Source organism: Lissotriton vulgaris, chromosome 6 (genome assembly GCF_964263255.1).
Source record: "Lissotriton vulgaris chromosome 6, aLisVul1.2, whole genome shotgun sequence".
In the NCBI taxonomy this organism is placed as follows: domain Eukaryota; kingdom Metazoa; phylum Chordata; class Amphibia; order Caudata; family Salamandridae; genus Lissotriton; species Lissotriton vulgaris.
In genome coordinates, this window is record NC_141694.1 from 803,647,343 (window position 1) to 803,669,997 (window position 22,655).

At 41.2% G+C, this 22,655-nt stretch overlaps 1 protein-coding gene across 5 annotated transcripts in view; it reads right to left on the bottom strand.

Moving 5' to 3' along the window:
- The window catches only part of HS3ST5 (heparan sulfate-glucosamine 3-sulfotransferase 5), a 639,160-nt gene that overhangs the window by 209,765 nt on the left and 406,740 nt on the right, over window positions 1-22,655 (bottom strand). The window contains exon 1 of one of the 5 annotated variants that reach the window (XM_086926838.1): window positions 17,053-17,178. The exons of the other annotated variants lie outside the window; for them this stretch is intronic. The gene's annotated coding sequence lies outside the window, so the exon portion shown is untranslated. Of the gene's footprint in view, window positions 1-17,052; window positions 17,179-22,655 lie in introns of those variants that run through there. 5 annotated transcript variants of the gene reach the window in all.

Below are 22,655 nucleotides of genomic sequence, written 5' to 3' on the forward strand. Positions count from 1 at the left end.
AATTGAGCCCACAGGGTTGTGGAATTTAATAAAATATCTGCTTGTCCAGCGGGCAGGTTGCTTCATAAATCTGCTTGTCCTGTAACAAAATTCACTTGTCCCTTTGGTGTCATGTAGTGCAGTGACAAACTATGGCCGCAATCTCATTATATAAGAGTTCTGATATAGCCTCTCTGATTGGGCTCATGCCATAGTAGTTTGTGAATATTTACAATCCCCTTATGTCGCCATGTTTCCGCAGATGTACATACTGGGTTTGAAGGTAGTGGTAAGCAATAGTTCCAGGGTTAGAATGCCCTTTTGAGTCTGTGCAAACCTACTAACTTACATGTTTTAAGGGTTTTCAACAACTCTTCTCTGATCTTTAAACATACTGAGAAATTTTGGAAATTTACTCTTGACAATGGCAGATGTACACCTTCTTCCAGAGTTGAGAAAAAAGTGGTTGGAGGGAAAGTGAACTTGCTAACACTCAGATTTTCGCATGAGCAAATCTACACATGCACATTTGCTCATGCTAAAATGCAGTTTGCAAATATTTTTCTAGGAGTACTATTTCTTGTCCTACTTCTGTAAATTCTTGGGAATTCACGAAAGCTGTATAGCTGCACTTCATGCAAGGACATTAAGCATGGGTACACTTTTGAGACTTTCTTTAATAAATGGGCCCCTAATTTGGTCTGGCGTTGACCATGACCTTTTGTGTTTGTTAAAATGTTGTCTCTCTCTCTCTCTCTGTATTGGCTGGCTTTACAGTGATCGCATTCTGCTCTTTTCACAATGAGCACATTGGCACACAAAGTAGTTTTGTTCAGTGCCAGTAACTACAGTGGCAGTGTGTGCTTTTTAAGACCAAAAACAATGTTTGCTTTTGCCAGTGTTTGTTATAATGGGGAGGGCCCGGCAGCTTCTATACCAATATGGTATTACATAAACCATGCCAAAACAGTTCACACATTGAACAAACTAACAAGCATTGGCATAGCCGATAGGTCTCGCCTTTGGGACCTTATAAGTGTTTAGCCATGCAACAGTTGATGTTGTTGCACCAAGGATATTGTGCTGCATAACTAAACAATTATAAAGTCCCAAAAGCTAAACCTATTGGCTATGCCAATGCTTGTTCCCTTTTGTGTTTTTGCACTCTCTTGAACTGGGTCAGATTCTGATGAAAAAACATGAGTGCCTCTCCCCAAAAATGAGTGCTGGTGGGCCCCACTGCAACCACCGGCTCAAACTGTGAGGTCCCCTTGTATCCGCCTATTGTTGCAGCTGCGGCCCGTGCCGGTAAGAGCGGTGGGGTGATGGGGCCGGGTTGCGGGGGATTTCGACGGACGACGAGCAAGGGAAATTAAATAATTAATTTTCCCTTGCCGTCGTCTGTCAAAATCCCCCCCACTGGGTCCCACCGCCCTTACCTGCATGGGCCACAGCTGTGTAGCTGTGTTGTTCTGCTGTCATAGGAATTAAATTCTAAAATAAATCAGTGAATTATTTTTTTGCAGCTTTAATCTGCCAGAGGGTTTGATCACACAACTTGGAAATCATGCTAAAAAAACTGTGGCAAAGCAAAGGTGTCATGGACCCCAATGCATGCAATTAAATTGTGACCCTTGGTCTCTAAGTGGTAAATACAGACATAAACCGGGGTCAGCAACACATTCTTTAGAGCACTTTGTAATAGCAAACACAGTGGTAATAAGTGCAATATTAGTAAAATTGTATTGATATTATGGAAATTGTTGTGATTTCTATAAAAACCTTCAAATCCATAAATGTTTTTTTCAGTGTCACATAGGAGAATCTGTTGCCAGCATTGCCATAAGTTATTGATGTTGCACAAAAGTGCTGAATATTTTCTATACCAACCCTTCCTAATAGCTGCACACTTGTACATTAGTCAACACGAAGGAAGCATGCAGCCATTCCATTCTGGAACTTTCTGGTGGCATTGTGTCCAGCCCCTCTGCCAAGGTGGTCTCTGAGGCCCTGCTTATTGACGGCAACACTTCTCAACAATCCCAGCACGTACCCCTCGCAAAACATATGGCAGACTAAAAAGAAATGCTGTTGGGCATTCTTTTTATTTCCAAATAAATCTCCCAGGTTCTCTGTAGCTCAGAGTAATGGCTGCTAATAATTTTACAGGTTTCGAAAAAATCCAATTAGGTGAACTTCAGCAAAGCCATGGCAACTGCCTCCATCCACAGGCTGGCGTGACAGAGTTGTCATTCCAGTGGCCACCGAAGCATATGTCTAATGACTGATTGAACTCGGGGCCCAACTCCACCGCCCATCAACATTCACAAGGTTAAAACTTGATCACAACCTCGTCGACAACTGAATTTCATATAGTGGCAGCTCTTTTTTTAAACATTTTGTAGAGAAAGAAAATAAATGCAAGCCTTTTGCTCCAATATTATTTGGAACGCTGTCACGCGCCCCATGTCTGGTATTCAGCAATCCGTGCGATATAGCCTCATTCTGCCACACCGTGCGTTTTAATGGATCTGTGACCTCTTTCTTAACAGAATTTATATATTTTTTTTATTGCAGGCAGTCCAGGAGCGGCGCACCGTTGAGCTGTATGTTTTAATAATAGAGCTCTCTCTAAAGGTGATGGGAGGGGCTACCTTCTCGGAGACTACAGTATCCCTGATTGCTGGGATTTTGGTGGCATCCAGTTGAAAGGAACCAAGGGGCATATTACCAAGCAATAGCGATAATTATCGCTATTGCTTGGTTAGAGACAAAAATTTACCGCTGAGCTGCGGCGATTTTTATCGCAGATAAACCTTGGTATTACCAAGGTTTATCGCAAATGCGATAAAAATTGGCGGCAATGCATGAATATCGCTGAAAAGTCAGCGATATTCATACATTACCGAGCTAATGCTCTTAGCCATGTTATCCACCTCCCATTGGATAACATGGCTAAGAACTGCTCATGGCAGGTGTTAGCTTTTGGAGATATTCGCTCTTAGCGCGAATATCTCCAAAAGTTTGTAATAGGAGATAGCGATGTTAGCGACTATTTCCAGTCGCTAACATCTTGGCACGCCCACTTTGCATGTCATTAGTGATAAATATCACTGACATGCAAAGTGGGGCCCAAGATGGTCGCTATCTCCTACTAGCTGTCGCTAACTGGTGTTAGCGACAGCTAGGTAATAGGGAGATAATTTTATCTCCGCTTTTTTGGCTTTTAAAGCCAAAAAAGCGGAGATAAACCCCCTTGATAATATGCCCCCAAATTAGTACAATCAAATATTGTTTATTTGAGAAATTATTCCCATAAAAGCACCAACACTCATATTAGATTCATTATGAAAACTCGTCATTTCATCATCACACATTATTTCCAAAAATATTTTACCTAACCCACCATAATTGTAATTCTTTCATTAAATCCTAACATATGCTTTCTATATTACATTTGGAACCGTAAGGTACAGGATTTACCTTTGCATATCAGGCCTTAAAGTGCAAAAGTAAAAGAAAAGCAAGCCGTTCTACAATATCCTGCTGAACCGAAACAAGATAAAAGCAAAACCCCATGACTTAAGTAATCGCATGTGGCGAAACACATTGACTTATATCAAAAGAGCAAAAGAAGTAGAATTCCAGCTGTGAGTGTAGTTCAGTAAATTCCTAAATTGACTGGCCACTCTGGAATGGCCGTACAAGACTTTGAGAGAGTTACGTTTGTAACGATGTAAAACTTAAAAGTCAACAAAATGGCTCGCAGTCCCACATTGCCACTTAGTTTCTGGTCACTTTTCGAAAATGATGTTGCACTCAATTATATTTACTCAGCAAAATTCATGCTTGCAAAAGCATTAAGACTTGGGCAACATCTTAAGGATCTCGGAGGCCGGAGCAAGGCATAATTTGGGCATAATTTGGGGGCACTGGGTAAAGCATATTTTGGGGGCCTCTCTTATAGAATAAATCTGAATTCGATTACCCATTTCCTGCTAATTCAAGCCTACATAATTCCCCAAAATACTGAATTATATATTAAGCTTTAACGCCTTAACTGCAGCAGCAATTCCGCCAGAGGTGCGGGGCGTTCCATAATGTGGTCGGGCCCGTGTCGGCCAACGGACGTGCACAGCACTACGAAGGTAGTGCGCGCGACGGCCGTTGGCCGACAGAAGCATGCAAGGGGTTACAGTCATCACAATAAACTATTGAAATATGTCTTGCCGGGACCCCAAAATGCCTTAAAATGACACTGGGTTGGAGACTCATATGGGCAGAGAGGGAGAGAGGTAGACAAAGGTTTACTGCCCCAGGGAGTCCCTTGGAAGGTGGGGGACCCGGGCAAATGTCCTCTTTGCCCATTCCTTAAATAGTCCCTGTAAATGGGTTTGTAGGGTTTTGGGTGAATATAGCAATGTAGCAATTATTCTTTACTATGCAAACTGTGTACAAGATAGGGAATAGAACACTTGACATCGTTATTGAAACATATTTCCACACTGGATGTAGCCATGTCCTATTTATATTTCCATTTTCCACCGATAACTCTCATTGCAGAACTAATAAGCATTGGAAAAGCCAATAGGTCTGGTGCTGGTTGACCACTTTTGAGCCTTTTTTGTTATGGTTTTAGAAATCTATATTGTTAGAGGAGATGCTGAGCACTCAACAATATATATAAAAAATTGTCTTAAAGCATAAATATGTTTTTGATTTCAAAACGCACCCATTCCCATATTAGTCCCTGGCACTGAAGGGGACCTTTTTGAGTGTGGATGTGTTTGTTCTGAAAGAGTATGATGCCATCACTCACAATGAAGTCAGCCATAGGCTGAAGTGGTCTGACCCATTGTTGCATGCTGTATGCTGTAGTGGGCAGAAGCAAAATGGCACTGGCACAACAACAGACCAATGGAAGAAGATGGGTGTCTGGAAGCCCCTCGAAATAAGTATATTATACATAAAATGTTTAAATCGAATGATCTTGGCTAACACCAGACCTAAAAAGGATTAGCAATCACCTAAGTTGTAGATGGGTGTCTGTATTTTTTAAGCACACTTACATTGCCAGTCAGAATTAAATTTGCAGTAACAGCTATAAGATCAAATTGAGCCCAGCTTCGAATGCGTGCAAGCATGACAGATGGCAATGTCTCCCCTGAGTAGTCTAAAGTAGGTCTGATGCCACAAAGCATCCATCTTCAACTTGCAAAAAAATTGTAGATTGTGTCAATTTATGAAGCAATTTTACTTCACAACACCAGTATGCACATGGGGCTTTAGAACCATTACAAAAATGATGTCTTAAAAGATACAGAATAATAATTTGAAATTCAACTTCAAAGTTATACATGAGACAATTAAAACAACTAGCATCTTTCAATCCCCATTGCAGACAAACAACAATCAATTTTGTCAGTCGTTCAATTTCTGTCTGTGCTTTAAAGTCACTCAATTCACAGTGAGCATTTCAAATATTCTCAAAGAATTGCTCTCGAGCAGTTGACGGGAGAAAACATCTCTCCGAGGCACAATTCAAAGACATTGCTATTTTGCCCATCTGTTTCCTTCCTATCTGCACATGCTGGGCTTAAATGTTCTTTCATTTTACAAATTCTTGTGCTAGCGCTTTCGCCCTCCCTGATAAACTCTGATCTTAAGGAAAGTATGAGAAGAAGGTAGGCTACAGTGAGGGGCAATGAAAGAAAGTCCCTCTTGCTTCCTGATCTTGCCTGTTCCCTCTTTTATATTGTGCTGTCAATTTTCAAATAGGTATTTATCTGATGGGGGAGCAGGGTCTATTCTTTTAAGCATTTTCGCAAACTTCACAAAGCCAAAATGGAGTCGGTGGAAGAGGACATAAATTGGCCAATAAGACCAATTCTTTCCATCCTTGACATCACTTCCTCATTCTGGGGAGTGAAATGTGGGAGAGAGGATGTGTTCTCATAGCTAGACTGCCGACCTTGGAGCTGGGAAACCAAGGTTCGAACCTTGGGGTCGACTCCACATCCTGTGATTCTGGGTAAATCACTTAATCTCCTCGTGCCTAACTAAAAAATATGAATGTGGCCTAGTATAAGGTAATTGGTGCTCATGTAAAGTGCTACAATACCTTCAGGTTGAGTTTGAGCTATATAAATCTGCAAAAAAAATTATTCTGCCAGGTTCAAATGGCATGGCAGGGTCTAAAACATTTTCAGTATGATATTCAGCAGTGGAGGGGATAATGCTCATGGAACAAAATGGCCACCATATTGAAAATCCTGTCCCTAATACATGTAGTACATTTAACTAAGCTGCGCTCAACAGTGACACGCAGGCCTCACTAAATGGCCCCTCTCCACACAAATCCCTGCTCCAGGGCTGTGTATATTTCATTGGCTTTTGAAGCAAGAACGCAGACACTCATCATATTGCATACTTCTGAAGAGTGGTATCCAACAGACGTCTCCACAAAAACTCTTATTACGTGATTCACCCCGCGTAGCTTGACAAGAAGAGCCCAGACAAAGTCAGATTGTGAAGAGCCTAAATACAGCCCCATAAATTACATGTTGACAGGGAATTGGAAATAAAGTCGCTCAAAGCTAAATATTTGTTCCATAAAATTGCCTCTGAAGAATGCCAGATTATCTAGCATGCCAAAACAGGGCCCTGTAAACAGAACGTTCAAGTGATCTCTCCACCGGCTCCTGCTGATAAATGGAAAACCGCGGCTGCGGTAATTTTCCAAATACATTAAAATGCTCATCATTATCCCTTCTACAAACAATTAGCCTGCTTAGCTCAAGAGGTTGTCAGAGCATTCATTACCACACGCAGCCTCTCTCCAAGCAGGAGCACTGTTAATTTGTCTGGAAGCTTAAGTACCGAAGTGTCAAACACAGGAAGTATTTTGCTCCAGGTAAATATTTGATGCGCAAAATCCACACTGTATTGATGCTAGAACAAGACAATACACTGAACTACGAAACGTTGCTAGGTTGCACCTTGCACAAGCCAATAAACAAGTAATAAATTTCATAACAAATTTCTCTTAAGGAACAAAAAGGGAACGGCCACTCACGTCCCAAAAGATCCTCTGTGTGAAACACAGCGAATAAACAATAAACAGATTATTGTTCCCAAGCACAACACAAATAAACGTTTTTTTAGAATAAATCAGTTTATAGTATAAACAACCCAAAGAGATTTCTGTTTTTTCTATATATTCAGACAATGAATTTTCCTTTTTTCTTCACAATTTCAAAGAATGATGAAACTTGTTGATGAGTTGATTGACATCACCAATAATGTAGCCAGAAAGCCGACATGTGTTTCGTCTCGGGGAAAATCACCCGATGACTTCATCAGGGCAGAACAATTCTTCACAATAGAATACACCACATTCCAGGTATAAGCTTATTTTTGAAACGCTGAAGAAGACGATGGGAGTACTCTGCTAGACCTGAAAACTCTTTTCACTCTGGCCTGGACCTGACTTATAGTCTGTTGAGAAATTTGGCCGTACATTAGGACAAACGACTGAAGGATACGCGACCTTATTAGGAAAATTGAATACTTTTAGTCTCATGCTGTATGGGTCCACAGACAGGTTATACCTGGAATGTGGTATATTCTATCGTGAAGATTTGTTCTGCCCTGATGAAGAGAATACACTGTTCAGTACACTTCTCCCTCGCTGTCTCCAACACCATTGTCTCTCTCACCCTCACTCTCTCTCACTCTCCATCTCACACACTTTCTCCCCATCTCCTCTTTCACTCAGCATCAATTATTCTCTTCTCTTTTTTCTTTCTTTGCATCTGTCTTTCTCTTCCTTCTTTCTCTCAATCTCATTCCATTCTCTGTGCCCTCTTCTCTGCAGCCACTCACACTTTATCTCTCTCTTCCTCTCTAGTTTTGTCTCTCGCTTTGCTGGAGATTTAGCCACAAATGTTATAATTTAGCACACATACTACAGCCACAACCTTCTAAAAATAATATCAGGATTTACTTTACGCCACAGCACAAGAAAACACAAATGAATGAATGAAATTAAATCTATAGTGCACAGCTACTCGGAAGCATGTCCTGGCACTTTTAGGCATCCAGAAAGGCACTACACTGAGTGTACGCCCACCCTAATGGGCCTTTTCTGCACAAGAACTTTTGTTTTAATTTGCTTGGCACTAGCTATTTAAAATGAACACTGAAATCGATTTGTCTACTATATTAGGTCAGAGTATGAGTACTTTGCTTTATGCTGAATGACTAACTTTGAGTAAATGCTGCATATTCATTTTTAAGGCAACTTGAGTGTTTTTGAAGGAAAACGATATCATTGACTTACAGTCACTGAGGCATGTGGGCCAAATGATAGCTGCCATTGAGAGTCAACCTTGAAAAGAAGATGGGCCATTATTAATATCCGTTGAGTGAAAAAAACACAACAGGGTTCAGTTTTCGTTCTTTTTCTTCAAAGCATGACTGAACAAAATCAATTTATTTGGCAGACAAATTTTGTTTGTGTAGATTACCCATGAAGCTAGAAGAGTAGCAAATCTGCAATCAAGACATCGGAGGTAGTTATCATTCTCAGCCTGCCAATTTCGTGAGATATATTTAGCTTTTCATTATAGGATTCATTATAAGTTTGTTCTAATTGACCTAGCTATCATCAATCTTGACACCATATTTCAATAAAATGACTCACTGCCAAAGTCCTAAAATCGTATCTTTGAAAAAACAGTGAACATAACCATGCGTGGAAGAACAGAAGTTCACGTAGATATGTATTCTACAATAAATATAAAAGTACGGTGCTCCCTGAAATTTAGGACATCCATCAAATCCATAGGCAGATCTCCTTTATTAGGATCAAGGGAAAAGTAATTGAGAATGCTTCAAAACTACCATTTCCTCATTGACTTTTGTATGTATTTTAGAGAGGCTAAAGAACTAAAACTAAATAAAATATTTAAAAAATGAGTCACAGGGTTTTCTTGTAGGACCTAGTGCGTACCTAATATAATTTGTGTGGGTTTTCCTTAGCCGAGTTGTCATATCTTTGACTGTGTTGCTTGCAGAGATGTAGAAAACACTGTCCACGAGGGAAACCTGACAGGGTGGGTTTAGTTAATCACAAAAGGAGATTCCCATTGTAGTGCACTTGTGCCATTGAGGTGTATTTCCTTTTTGCTCTTGAAGTTGGATTTGTTTACACAAATCTCATCTTCCTCACCCACAGGAGTAACCAAAGACCAGGTGAAGCAAGCTCTCATGACAATCTGGGAGAAAGATTCAATGCGGAGTTGAATATGTAGCTCACACACTCAACAATAAATACAAATGTCAAAAGTAAAAAGGATAATACTAAGTAGGTGTTTGTGGTAGTAAAGGAAAGATACTGCGGGTTGTAGTGATCCACAAGCCCGACTTCTCCTTGAGTTTAGTTCAGTTTTAGGTAGAAGCTACAACTCTATGCCGAAAGTAGCAAGAGATTTAGAAGTGAGGGCATAAATGCCATTTACTTAAGACAAGCTGCCGGCCAGGATATTCATAGGTTGATGTTACCAAGTCAAGTCAGAGTGATAGCTTGACCCTAAAAGCCAAAACACGAGCTATGCCATTGAAGGACATGAATTGTAAATAGAACAAACATATATATCTTTAACAGTTGCAAGTGTTTTAGCTTCTTTCATTCAGTGACAATTATTCGAATGACAAAACTGTAAACGCATTTTAAATATTCTACTTTCTAAGCAAACTTAGAAATATTCTACCAGGAAATGTTTTAGCTGCTGGTTTTTGTGTCACTTTCTCCCCCCTACCCCACACACTCCCTATGGGAGCTTGTCATTGCTCTGAAGCTCCAGTTGGAGACAGGAGCTGGCATTGGAATTTCATCTGTCTGGACAATGATACTGGGCTAAATATGATATGACATAGTCAAGAAAAGAAAATATACAGTTATGTAAATGTAAATGTATAGGCATTTATATAGCGCACTACTTACCCGTAGGGTCCCAAGGCGCTTCGACCGCTGCGAAACCCTTCCTGGCTTCCCTGAGAGATGGTCCCTTAATGGGTATCTCCAGGGTGAGACCAGGCATCCCCGGCGGTCTGGTGGGGCCGTTAGTGAAGATGAGGCAAGCTAATGCCCAGAGTTGCCGAGTGTGATCGCTGATCAGAGTGGGCACCGAGGCGAGAGAATTATCGAGTCCGCTGACCCTGGTCCAGAAACCTGCCGCGCCGGGAATCGAACCCTGGTCCCGGGCCGTCCTCTGCTCTCGGGTCTGCCGCCTCTAACCAGTGAGCCACACTACTTCACTGTTGAGGTGGCAGTGAAGGAAGATAAGATACCAGTGGCAGCTCTCTTTGCCCCACTGCTTTGAAATCATTGAAGAGGAAAAATAAAATAATTTAACGTTATTATCTTTTTGTTTTTCTGTTCCTAGGTGAGTGGAGGGGCATGGCTGTCAAGAACAGGGACCAGGGGGAGGAGTGATTTTCAGGACCGGACTGGGAACCAAAACCGGCCCTGGCAAAGTGCTCGGCCGCCCCCCCCCCCCTCCCCACTCGGGGGGGTTGGATGTGCAACCGAGCGCTTTGCCAGGGCCGGTTTTTGTCCGATTTTGGTACAGGGCTGATTTTGCAGCTATGCTGCAAAAATGGCCCGGTAACAAAAACGGCCCCCAGGTGCCCCAAACCGGCCCCCCACCTGGGAGGCGCACCGGGGGATTGCCTGGTGCCCGCTACGGCCAGTCCCTGGTGATTTTCACTCCCAAACTGCCAAACAATCATGCACACTTTGTATCTTCCCCACCAGGCTGCAATGCCCAGCCTGGTGAGGAACATACACAGGCTCCCTGTCCCCATCTGAGGGCCGAAACCCGGCATTCAGACCAATGCTTCATTGTTATACATGAGACAATTAAAACATTGAAGCATTGAGATTGGCTTAGGGGAACCCCGGTGCTTCCTGTGACAGAGGAGAGGCGGTGGCTGCGACGCAACCGCAGGTAAGTTTTCTTTCTTTTAAAATAATATTCTACTCCTACTGCCACACCCCACCCTGCCCCCATCTCCTATCAGCCGCCACTGTAAGATACAGAAAAGATAAGTGATTTTACTAGGGTCATGCGGAAGAAAACCCAGATGAGGATTGAACGCTTCCAATCCCAGAGAGTTTGATTCCCAAACATATTTGCCCAGCTAAATCTGAACTAGGTATGCAAATAGAGTCCTTTACAAGAGCGCATTCATATTTGTGATTCGCTAACATGAATAATAACATACAGTTTATAAGCATTTTAGGGCTGGTTATCCATAAAAGATGGTGGACACCCACACATTCTCACATTTGTCGTATTTGCATAGATGTTTGATGGTGGCACACAATAGGACATTACCTCAATTCGCTAGGGCTCACAAGCATTATGAAAACAAAACATTTTCTGTCTCAGTCTAATAGCCACTCACACTCATCATCATGTAATTACATCCCCAATGCATTTTTAATGTAAAGGATTGTGTGGCCAGTGTACCAGGATCCTGCTTCATATAAAAATGTGGAAAGATTATTGGAGCAGCAGTCGCATACTTCAGATGCCTTGAATGTAACCCACAGCACCAGAAGATATATAAAGTGTATACCTGCAATTAGATGTTAAAAGTTTTTCGTTCCGCTTGCATTATTCGTCCGAAGCTAATTGGCTCTTTTTTTTTTTACATTTGCTCCATTTATTTCTAGTGTGCTTTGTATACTTAGAATGATGGTCCTATTCGTTTGCCTGGTTTCTGGAGCAATTTGTAATTTTAAGGGATAGTACGTGTAACTTTTCATATTCCCTAATAGGACGACTATGGGCCAGAGTTAGAGTTTGATGGGTTACTCTGACGGATATCACTTCCGCCGTACTACCTGTGTCACTGGATGAGGTACTTATAATAAGGCGGGCAGGATACCTGTTAATTTTGTGATAGAATAACCCTTCTGTCGAACTCCTAATCAGACCCTAAATTTCCCGTATTCAATTTCAGAAAATAGGTGGGCGTGTGTGTGTTTGTGTGTGTGTATAACCGATATTCATAGATAAAAAGAGCAGTGGGTGGAAATTGGCACACCAACCTGAAGCTGTTTTACAGTTTCACAACATTCCTTGCTTTTCCCTAAAAATATTTACCAGGCCCTGAAAGTGAGGAAACATTTAAAAATTTGTGGAACAAATTTAAAAAACAACGAGTTAAAAAATATACATGTCTATTGGTCTTAATATAATAGTGGTACACTGTGACATATGCGCGTTATGGAATCATACTATGTTATCAATGAGAAATACTATCTCATGAATGAGGTAGTGCATGGTCTTTAAGAGCAGGTTAAATGCTCAGTTTGGCTCTGTTCTTGAGTTCATCAGTAATTCACCCCATATTTTGCCATTAGTAGCTGGTAAAATCATCCATTGGCCTAGAAAAGTGCCTGAATATGCCAATTTTCAGGGTCCCACAGAAACTATTTTAGTGTATCTGATTTTACCAGGTGTAATTTTCCCTCATGCAATTTTTCAGGCTGGTAAAATCACACAAAAACTGTGCGTCGGCAGAAATACCATATCAACAGGAATGACATATAAAAATGGTATATCATTTCCTACTTCCCATCTCATTGCTAGTGCTGTGAAGGGTGTTTTGTTTGAGCATTATTAGCATCCCTTTGTTCCTGATACATATCGTCCAACCTTTAACCACCTGGCAGCCATTTTCTGGAGTGTAAAGCCAATCTAATCCACAATTTAAAAAAGTTATCCATCTATTTATCTAATTCCATTGTCAAGCATGGGCGAATCAGAAAGTAAAATTCAGAGAGGAAGATCTACAAGTACTTGTAGAGGAGGTGGTGAAAGATGCCACCTAATGGGGCATTTGAGGTCCAACACAATCGCACAAGTCGATCATCATTGTGGCAACAAATCAAAGATGAACTGAATGCTGTCTTTCACACCCCTCGACTGTGGATTAGTCCCAAAAAAAATGTCAAGACCTCGGGTGCTGAGCTAGGATCTGCTTCCTAAACACGGAAGGGAGAGCCTGGAGACTGGTGGTAGTCCTGCACTAAAGCAAACTCCCTAGGGTGAAGAGGTGTGCAGTTTCTTACATATCGCAAGGAAGAGAAGAAGCTGGAGGTGTGGGGGAACTCATTCCTGAAGTACAAATGTTTAAGAAGCATGACTGATATGCCCCTCAAAGTACATGAAATCATTGGATGCAGAAAACTGTAACAGCTGGTTCTGGAGCAGGGGCTTTTGGCAGCATGACTTCCTGCCCTACACCAAACATCAGCTGCAGTCTTGAGGCAGCATTTAATACTATCCCCGTACAGTGTAACCTCTGCTCTGAACGCATGCCCCTCCCCTCCCCTATTCCATTTCCAAAGCCACGCTGAACCGAACATATAATTATTCTTTATATTGTAAAGTAGCATGCATACAACGCTTATATTTCATCAGTTATTTTGAATGATGCACAGTAAAGAACTCTTTATTGCTAATTCAAGAGTGTTTTTCATCTCCCAAGAGCAATCATGTAATAGTGCTGTATAAATTGTGATAAATCAAGAATCATAGACTCGGTACAGGTAGTATCCTTACAACAAAAATATGGCCAATAGTAATCATGTTGTATTGTATAAATATATGTATTATTTCTTAATGATTGTTTCATAGCAAATTAAATAATATTTAGATTCTACAAGTCATACCCCATCACCAATCTCTGCACAACGACCTAAAACACAATCTGGAAAAACAGCAAATAGTATTTCTATAATAGCACACACATTGCCAGTTCAGCAGCCCACCACAACTAAACCTGTAACCCCAATTACTGTGCCTTCAATAACCACAAGAACAATTGTATCAGGTCAGTTTGCCACAGTAATAGTGACCACTGAAAAACGAAATCTTAGAGCAGTACAATAGCTACAGAATCTATTAGCCAACCACTGTTGTTGGCACACTTTCCCCAAGGTCTTGCAGATGTGACCCTGGCTGAAGGCCAAGAGTTAATCAAATATGACATGTTGGAAGGTGGTTTATTAGCTGGTGTACGTAGGTACCTACCACGAGTAATAAGGTCACAATCACAATATAAGGTCCAGTCAAGGTCTGAATACATTATTCTCTTGCTCAACCATTGGTACCTAGCTGCGAGCAGGCAGGCTTAACTTAGGAGACAAGTGTGTAAAGCATTTAAAAACGCCAATACATTAAATAAGTAAGACCCAACCGATAATAAAAATCCAACACCAATTTATAAAAATAGAAAATATTTGTATCATTAAAATGGCATGACAACAACAAACACCCACTGTTGGGAACCAGAGATACGAATTTTTAAAGATTAAAGGTAAAACTAGGGCTTAGAAGCAAATAGCGCTCAAAGGATTGAAAAATGGGCATGCTGGACCAGGACAAAGCCCTGAGTTCAGTCCACCCAAGATGTAACACTTTTACACTTGTGGCCCGATTCACAGAACTTACTTAATACAAAATCCTAAACTTACTACTTTTGGTATTCACAGAAGTTCGGATTTTGTCTTAAGTTTGTCTTAAGACTGACTTAAGACAAAATCCTAACTTAAGTCTGTCTTAAAGTCTGTCTTAAGTCTGTCTTAAGACAAACTTAAGACAGAATCCTAACTTCTGTGAATACCAAAAGTAGTACGTTTAGGATTTTGTCTTAAGTTAGTTCTGTGAATCGGGCCCTTACTTCCAAAAGTGTTTCTTGATGCAGGAAAGTGGTCTACACCACCAGCCAAGGGCTCAGAAGCTAAGGTGTGTCTATTGGGGTCTGGGACTACAATTCTAACTGTGCACATGGTCAATCGAAATAAAATCTAGGTGAAGCTTGTCAGCTAGAGTTGCCCTAGCCCTTTTCTGCCTTTTGCTGATCAGGGAGTCCACTCCTTATCCTACAAGACAGGTAAAGTCCTTTTGTTATGAAGCCTCGTGAGTGCAGCAGGTGCAGTCCTTATGAGTGCAGCCCTCTCTTGTGCAGTCCGAGGGTCCAGCAGGGCAGACCTTCTTCTCCAGATATTTCTTCTGGGTCTTTGAGGATCCACAACACCAATCCAGGGTTCTAGAATCTCTGAATTGCTCCTTGGGAAGTTGGGACTAAAAGACCCACAATGCATCTGGTCAACTCCTTAAAAGTCCACTGCACCCTGTCCAGCTGCACTCTTCTAGGCGGGGATGATGCAGGTGGGACTCTTATAACCAGTTGCTTTCAGGGATTCCACTGCTCAGGCATAGTCCTTCTTTTGCTGAAACCCAACGTGTGCAGAGAATGTAGTCGTTCAGAGTGCAGCCCTCTTGGTGCAGGGTAGGGGTTCCAGCAGGGCAGTCCTTGTTCTTCTTGTATTTTCTGGCAGGGATCTGAGTTGCCAGGCCCTTCTTCCATACTTATCCGTGACTCGGGGTGACAAGCAGAGGGCCCTCCTGACCAATGGTGTACAGTGTGCTACCCTCGGGTATGACAACTTCCCCCAAAGTGTGGCATACTGTAGTTCCACAAAGCACTATTTTATAGCATCCAAAATGGAAAAACTCTCTCCTGGAGGTTAAGATCTGGCTAAGTCAATCCACTGGTGTAGTTAACTTTTCCTAACATTCCGCTTCCAGTCCCTGTGCTAATTCAATTCACTGCGGCTTCAGTCTGACTTGGGGTGCAGGAAGTAGGGGCGAGCCTGTGTCCTGTCCTAACTGTCATTCCCTCTTTAAAGACCAGTTTAGCTTCTCCAACCCCACTACCTTTTGCTCTGCAGCTACAGATCTCCTCCCACCAGATGTCCTTTGCCTCTATGCAGGCCAGTTCACACCTCATCAGAGCAGTTTGGCTCAGCCTGTCAAAGTCTGGCCAATCAGGAGAGGCTGCTAGAAGGCTGGATTTTGGCACATCAGAAAAGCAAGTTCTATAACATATTTTATGTAAGTTTTAACTAATTTAACCTTGGAAAGTTGTTGGATTTATCATAGCAATTCTTTTAAGTCTTTGATTTATATGTTCACCTCACTCCTTTCAAAAGTTATACTTTATTAAAATATTCCCATGTTAGCCTAAGGAGCTATTTTGCTACAATGGAGACAAACAGAATTGGCAGTTTTTCCTTCACCAGGGCATATAAACATCTTTTAAAACGCCCTACTTATAGTTACTAGGCACCCTACCCCTGGAGCACCTAGGGGAGACCATAGGGGTCACCTATATGTAAAAAAAATATTTTAAGACTTTGCAATTACCTTTAATTTCGAAATCGAATTTGCATATACTTTGATTTTAAAAGCTTGTTAACCTACATGCCCTACTATATACTAGGGGCTTACTGGTAGGTTGTTATACCAATTGTAATGATACCTAATTACCATATATCTTTAACACAGAGCGCTGGCCCTGGGTCTGGTTAGCAGAGCCCAGGGCACAATGAGTCAGCTACCAGCAGTAGCAATCAACAAACGGGGTGATCAGAGCAAAAAGGATGACGTTCTCACATGACCCTATCAGAGAAACAGATGAAGGGGCTGATATAGAGTGGAGCCCATCTGGTGAAGAAGAATAAACTGTTGCTTCAACAGTTCCAGCATCGTTAGCCACAACTTCAGTTGTACACACTTTGGCCCAAATATTGCAGACAATTTCCATAATGGAGGGAACACAGTCTGCTTTATAGCACAACTCATGGAAATCAATAAATTCCATCATTGCAGTAAGCAACAGAATGGAAACCCTGCGTGACAAAATGGGTTAAGTCATCAGACTGTAGCAACAAAAAAATATATACATGTCACGGCATAGGGTGAGGTTGTGATGTGACATGAGGTCTGCTCAATGACAAATATTAGTGGACCTTGCTGAACACAGGACTAATCAATGCGTCATCTGCGACATGAAACATGCAGTTAGACAATTCACAAGACGGGTAGCAGAAGGTCATGTCACCATGCCTCATTCATCAGATGCACATACTTGTGCCCTCCAGACAGGGGTACTGAGACAATTTCCACATAGGCAAATCTGTCCACTCACCACAAGCTCAAGCTGCCATTCTTCCCCAGTAGCCACCTATTCAACGATTTCTGAACAGTTGTGCTCTATCAAGCTGTGAAGAAGGTCTGCTCAGATGGCGAATATACAAGGACACGATACTACTCCTGCAAAAAAGAGTGCATCGTAAGTGTTGCTACTAAGAGGAAATTACAATGTTTTTGAGTCTGGTATTGTGTAACATATATATTTAGGTGTTAATAGGCTATTTATTATACTTGACAAGGTGTATAGCATGATAAGACCTTCTTCGATGTATTTGTGAACTATTTTTTATTTATTTGTTATTATTTTATATACTTTATGTAACATTTGTCGTACAGCAAAGGCATTTTTTGAAAATGTTTTGTTTCTATTGAAATCACTTTTAATACACTGTTTTGGTTGATTCACATAAAAATATTTTTCTCCAAATTATTAGTTTTGAAACATTTAAAGTAAATATTTTATTTGCAATTTTTGCTTCTGCCTAGGCCCATAATTATACACATCTACCTATACCTCAAAGAAATCGATAATTTTATATTGCTTTTTTAAAAAGTTGCAAATAGTTGTGTTCATAATTACATTTTTAAAAATATTTCGTATATCAAATTACAAAAACATAAGTTTAGATATGCTTTCCTTTTTCATAAGCTGATTACATCTATGATTTGTGTTTACCATCTGCTGTGGCCAGGTGGTGAATTTAGCTGCTAATTCCTTATGTCCCAAAAGTTTCCTCACAACTTTTAACTTGTAAAAGCTTTTTTTCCTTTTCTGCATGGGATTTTACAAGACAGTTAAATCTCATTTTTCTGCATGGTATTTTACAACACAGTTAAATCGCATTTTTCTGCAAACGGCTTATTCTCAAGCAGTTTTACAGCACTGTTAAATTACATGCAAAAATTCGCACATGGAAGACTTGCATCCGAATGGAGTGAAATTAATGCATACAAACGATGCAGTAAATGTGCTCTGTTTGACTTGTAATCAGGACCTTTGAGTTTCTTCTGTCCAGGTGTACAGTGATAACAACATTTATTAACCAGGGACATGCTTCCAAAAATGTGCCTTCCTGGCATTCTCAGCAGGCGCACTGGTCTGTATCAAGTACAGCCCATCAAAGGAACATTGAAATGTTTCATCCTTCTTCTTCACATGTGAGAATACATACCTAGAGTATCCTAGATCAAAGCAACCAGCGACAGACGCTGATACAGAGGTAAATGAACGCATCACTGCCCCCAGGTGTGAGTGTCTCGGCCACTTGGCACTCTGCAAAGCAGACTTTCAGAATTAAATTGAGGAGTCAGACCGGAAAAAGGTCAGAGGCGATAGGAAGTCTTTAGCATATGGCAGAGTCTCTGCAGCTGGGACAAATATGCTGGGGCTTTCAGTCCAGTGCCAAGTGGCCAGTTGTCCATATTACTGAAAACAAGCCTCACTTTTGAGTGGCTCTTGAGCTGGTATGTTTTAATCAGACCCTTGAAACTAAATATATCTAAATATGGGGGAGTTATTTTCTTGATTGCAATTTTTGTTTAATAATTATAATTGGGTTTCGCATATTTTACTTAACCTGTCTGTTGGATATGTTCAGTCACATGCATCAAACTTTTTTGCGAGCGCAAACGGTGTGATTCGCAAAAATCCGCCTTTTGTGCCCGCAAAAAAGACTTTTGCGATGCATCAAGGTGTAAGGCACTCGCAATTTAAGAAATCGCAGTTTACTGCGATTTCTTAAATTGCAATTGCATTTCAGGAACCGCAATTTGCGATTCCTTAAATGCAATGAAAGAATCACTTTTAAATATCGATTTTGCTATTTTGGACTGCAAATTACTGAGCAATTAAACTGGTCAGTAATTTGCAAAAACGTTTAAAAATGCACTAAAGTGCATTTTTTAAAGTTTCATGTTGCGCACACACATGCCCTTTGGGCATGTGCGTGTCTAGCATGGGTGCACATCACAATTTCAGGGGTGCAACAGGGTGTCCTTATGACACCTTTGCACCCTTGAAATTGCATGTACCTATTGGTACTCGCAAATTGTGCATGCAATCTCCCATTCATTCCTATGGGCCTGGGGAGCCATTCCTTAATTGCAACTTGCAAAGTGTGAGTCTCAATTAAGGAATGTTTAGAAATCGCTATTTTAATAGTGATTCCTACATGTATAGGGTTTTGAGAGTCCTTAATTGCGATTCATTAATAATTGCAATTAAGGACTTGCAAAAGCTTTTCTTGATGCATGTGCCTGTTTGTTTCCAATACATAAAACATCCTAAGAGAAGGCTTTGAGTGATCTTCAAATGCTTCCTTCTCTATTCTTGGTATTTCCAAGGTGCATTTTGATCTCACAGGGCCCGATTCACAAAGTAACTTACACTTTAAAGTAAGTTTTCCACATTTTGTATTCAAAACGACACTTTTTTTAGTAACTTACATTTTTGTAGTTAATTACACTTTTGTAGCATGTGCTGCACTACACAAGGCCATCCGGTGGTACTGCAACGCCCTGTCATTGAAAATAATGGAAGTAGGGACTTAAAGTAAATCCCCATAGGAAATACTGTTTAAATAAAATGAAATACTTACAATACTTAAAATATAAACACAAGTACATTAATGTTAGAAAATATATATAAAATAGAATATTTGTGATCTAATTCTAAATTATTTAATAAAGTATTTTTAATTTACAAGTAATGTACCATTTCATTTATTGGAAACATTGCATTTAGTCTCTCTGTACAAATTAAGTTAAGAGCCTGTAAAAGATCCTTGTCAAGGCAATGGCGGGTTTTCTTTGCACATCTATTAAATCTGTCCCTCTCCACTGGTTTTGTCTCAAAGAAATGGAAAGTAGAGTTCATTACTCCATCTCAGAAAAAGCAGAAACGGAATATGGCATAGTTGAAAACTACTTCCCTATAACTCTGATATCAGCACTTGAGAGATTGATAGGAAAACTAGTGGGGGAGCATTTGTTATCCTACCTGAAAGTGATAAAAGTATTTAATCAAGCACCAATGTACTTCCAACTGAAGCCAGGAACAAAGCCAGCTTTGATTAATTTGGTTCATGAGCATCGTAGACAACAGGGATTCTGAAAGCCTATCCTTCTGTATCTGATATGGTGGAACCGTTCATCTTGATCCAGCAGTTGCAGCAGTTTGAGTTATGTGGTCCAGTTGTAAACTGGTTTATCTCCTTCCCGCCCAACTGCTTGCAAGTTGATATTATGTCCTTTCTGGTCCAATGTCTTGCCGATTAAATGTGGCATCCCGCAGGGCTCCCGTTTGTTTCCACTGTTGTTTAACATCTACATCACATGCTTACTTTAGCTTATCAAGCTACATAGCTGCTGAGCAATGATGTACACCAATGCACCTCATATCGTAGACAGGTTAGATAAAATGACACTTGACTGCCCTCAGAATCTAGGTGGCTGCTTAATTGATTTCCGGTTGGAATGAAACAGAACTTCCTGAAACTCATTGCAAACAAATCTGAGCTAATTATTAATGGGCTAATCAAGGTTGCTGGCAAGATTCAGTCAGGCCAACCTTACTTGGGCAGCCGCCCAGTCTGGTGAGAAAGTTACAAGTCCCTTGGGTTTGGTTAAAGTACTTTCGATTCCTAAATGAGCATGGCAATTAATTTTCCTCTTGCTGTTTTCATATTTTATGCTCACTCAGGGAACTCTCACTGGTAGCTACTGTGTGTGTTCGTCCATGGTGTTAGCACTGCAATAGGTTGTTCGTAGGCCTACTCAGTAAAGCATTGAAAGGAAGGCAACACATTCAAAATGTGTCTGTCATCTAAAGGGTGTGCAAGCGTACTGTGTAGAGTTGGTCTCCTACGCAGATGACACCCAACTGCTGATCTCTCTGTCTCAAGCACCTTCAACGGCGGCATCCAACTTTAAGGCTTGTATGCAAGCTTTAGCTGAATGGATGGACTTGCATTGTCTGAAGCTAAATGGATCAAAAACGGAGGTAATGGTGGTGGGTGGGAGCAACCTGAGCTGGACACCAGACTGGTGGCCAACATGTCTGGGTCCAACGCCGGTCCCCTGCAAGGAAGCTAAGAACTTGGGAATATGGGTTGATCCCACTCTGTCCTACGAAGGCCACATTCGTCGCCTAGTGGGAAAGTCTTTTTGGGTATTGAAAACACTAAACCACACCCTAGACTTACTCCAGCTGGATGCCAGACGCACTATGACTCAGGCGCTGGTGACGTCCCTTATGGATTACGGGAACGTTTTGTTTTTAGGCGCTACAGAAAATAGTCTAGGGCGCCTGCAAGTCCTCCAAAAGACAGCAGCTCGTCTTGTTCTAGGACTCCCTAGAAGAGCAGCATCCAAACCAGCTTTAGCGGCCCTACATTGGCTACCGGTCAGGAAGAGAGTGATGTTTAAAGCTCTCTTAGTGTGCCATAGAATACTCCAGCATAAAGCTCCATCCTATCTTCAAGATCTAGTACATAGGTATGAGCCTAACAGAGCTTTACGCTCAGAGGGGACGGGTCTGCTGTCGATCCCCCGTGTAAAAAGAGCAAAACTCGGTGGCCGCTCTTATAGAGCTGTAGTGGCAAAAAATTGGAACACACTCCCGACATCCCTAAGACTGGATGAATCCGAAACCAAGTTTAGAAGTCTTTTGAAAACACATCTGTATAATCTATAAAACAGTAGGTAGGCGGAGGGGGGTGCTAATTGCTGCTTGATAACTTGATCTCCACAGCACGGGGACACGCCGGGAAGGCGTCACCATGCGCTTTATAAACTACTTTATTATTATTAATATTAAAGCATTGAAAGGAAAGCAACACATTCAGAATGTGTCTGTCATCGTGCTTACAGTGCTGATTAGGTTTTTCATGCATCTGAGACCGGCAGAAAACTTACTGGTCTCTAGTGAAACAAAATTCACAGTTTAAAGCAGCATGTATTTTGCACAAAATCTTCTATAATGCTAATAACTCAATTTATCAAGGTTATCCAATCAAATATGTACCCCCTGCTCTCTAAGATCTGGCACACAGGTAGTCTACCAAGTGCCCAAAATAAACAAGCATTTGCAATGCAATAGGTCTCGCATTAGGAAAGTGTGAGCTATTGGTATTGTAAATGACACATTTTTTTAATATGTGATGGATTTGAAAATATATAAATTAATAGCATTGTTATTCACAAAGCCAATAACGTACACTTTCCTAATACGAGTCCTATTGGCTATGGCAATGCTTGTTGGTAGCAAGCAAGGACAGTGCTGTTGTGGTGCTGAGTGATGATGTGGTTGGGCTGAGTGATGTGGTGGTGCCCCTGAGTGATGTGGTGGTGTTCCTGGGTGATGTGGTGGTGTTCCTGAGTGATGTGGTGGTGTTCTTGAGTGGTGTGTTGGTGTCCCAGAGTGATGTGGTGGTGTCCCCGAGTGATGTGGTGGTGTTTCTGAGTGATGTGGTGGTGTCCCTGAGTGATGTGGTGGTGCTCCTGAGTGATGGAGGGTGGAGTTGGAGTTGGAGGGTGGAGTTGGAGGGTGGAGTTGGAGTTGGAGGGTGGAGTTGGAGTTAGAGGGCGGAGTTGGAGGGT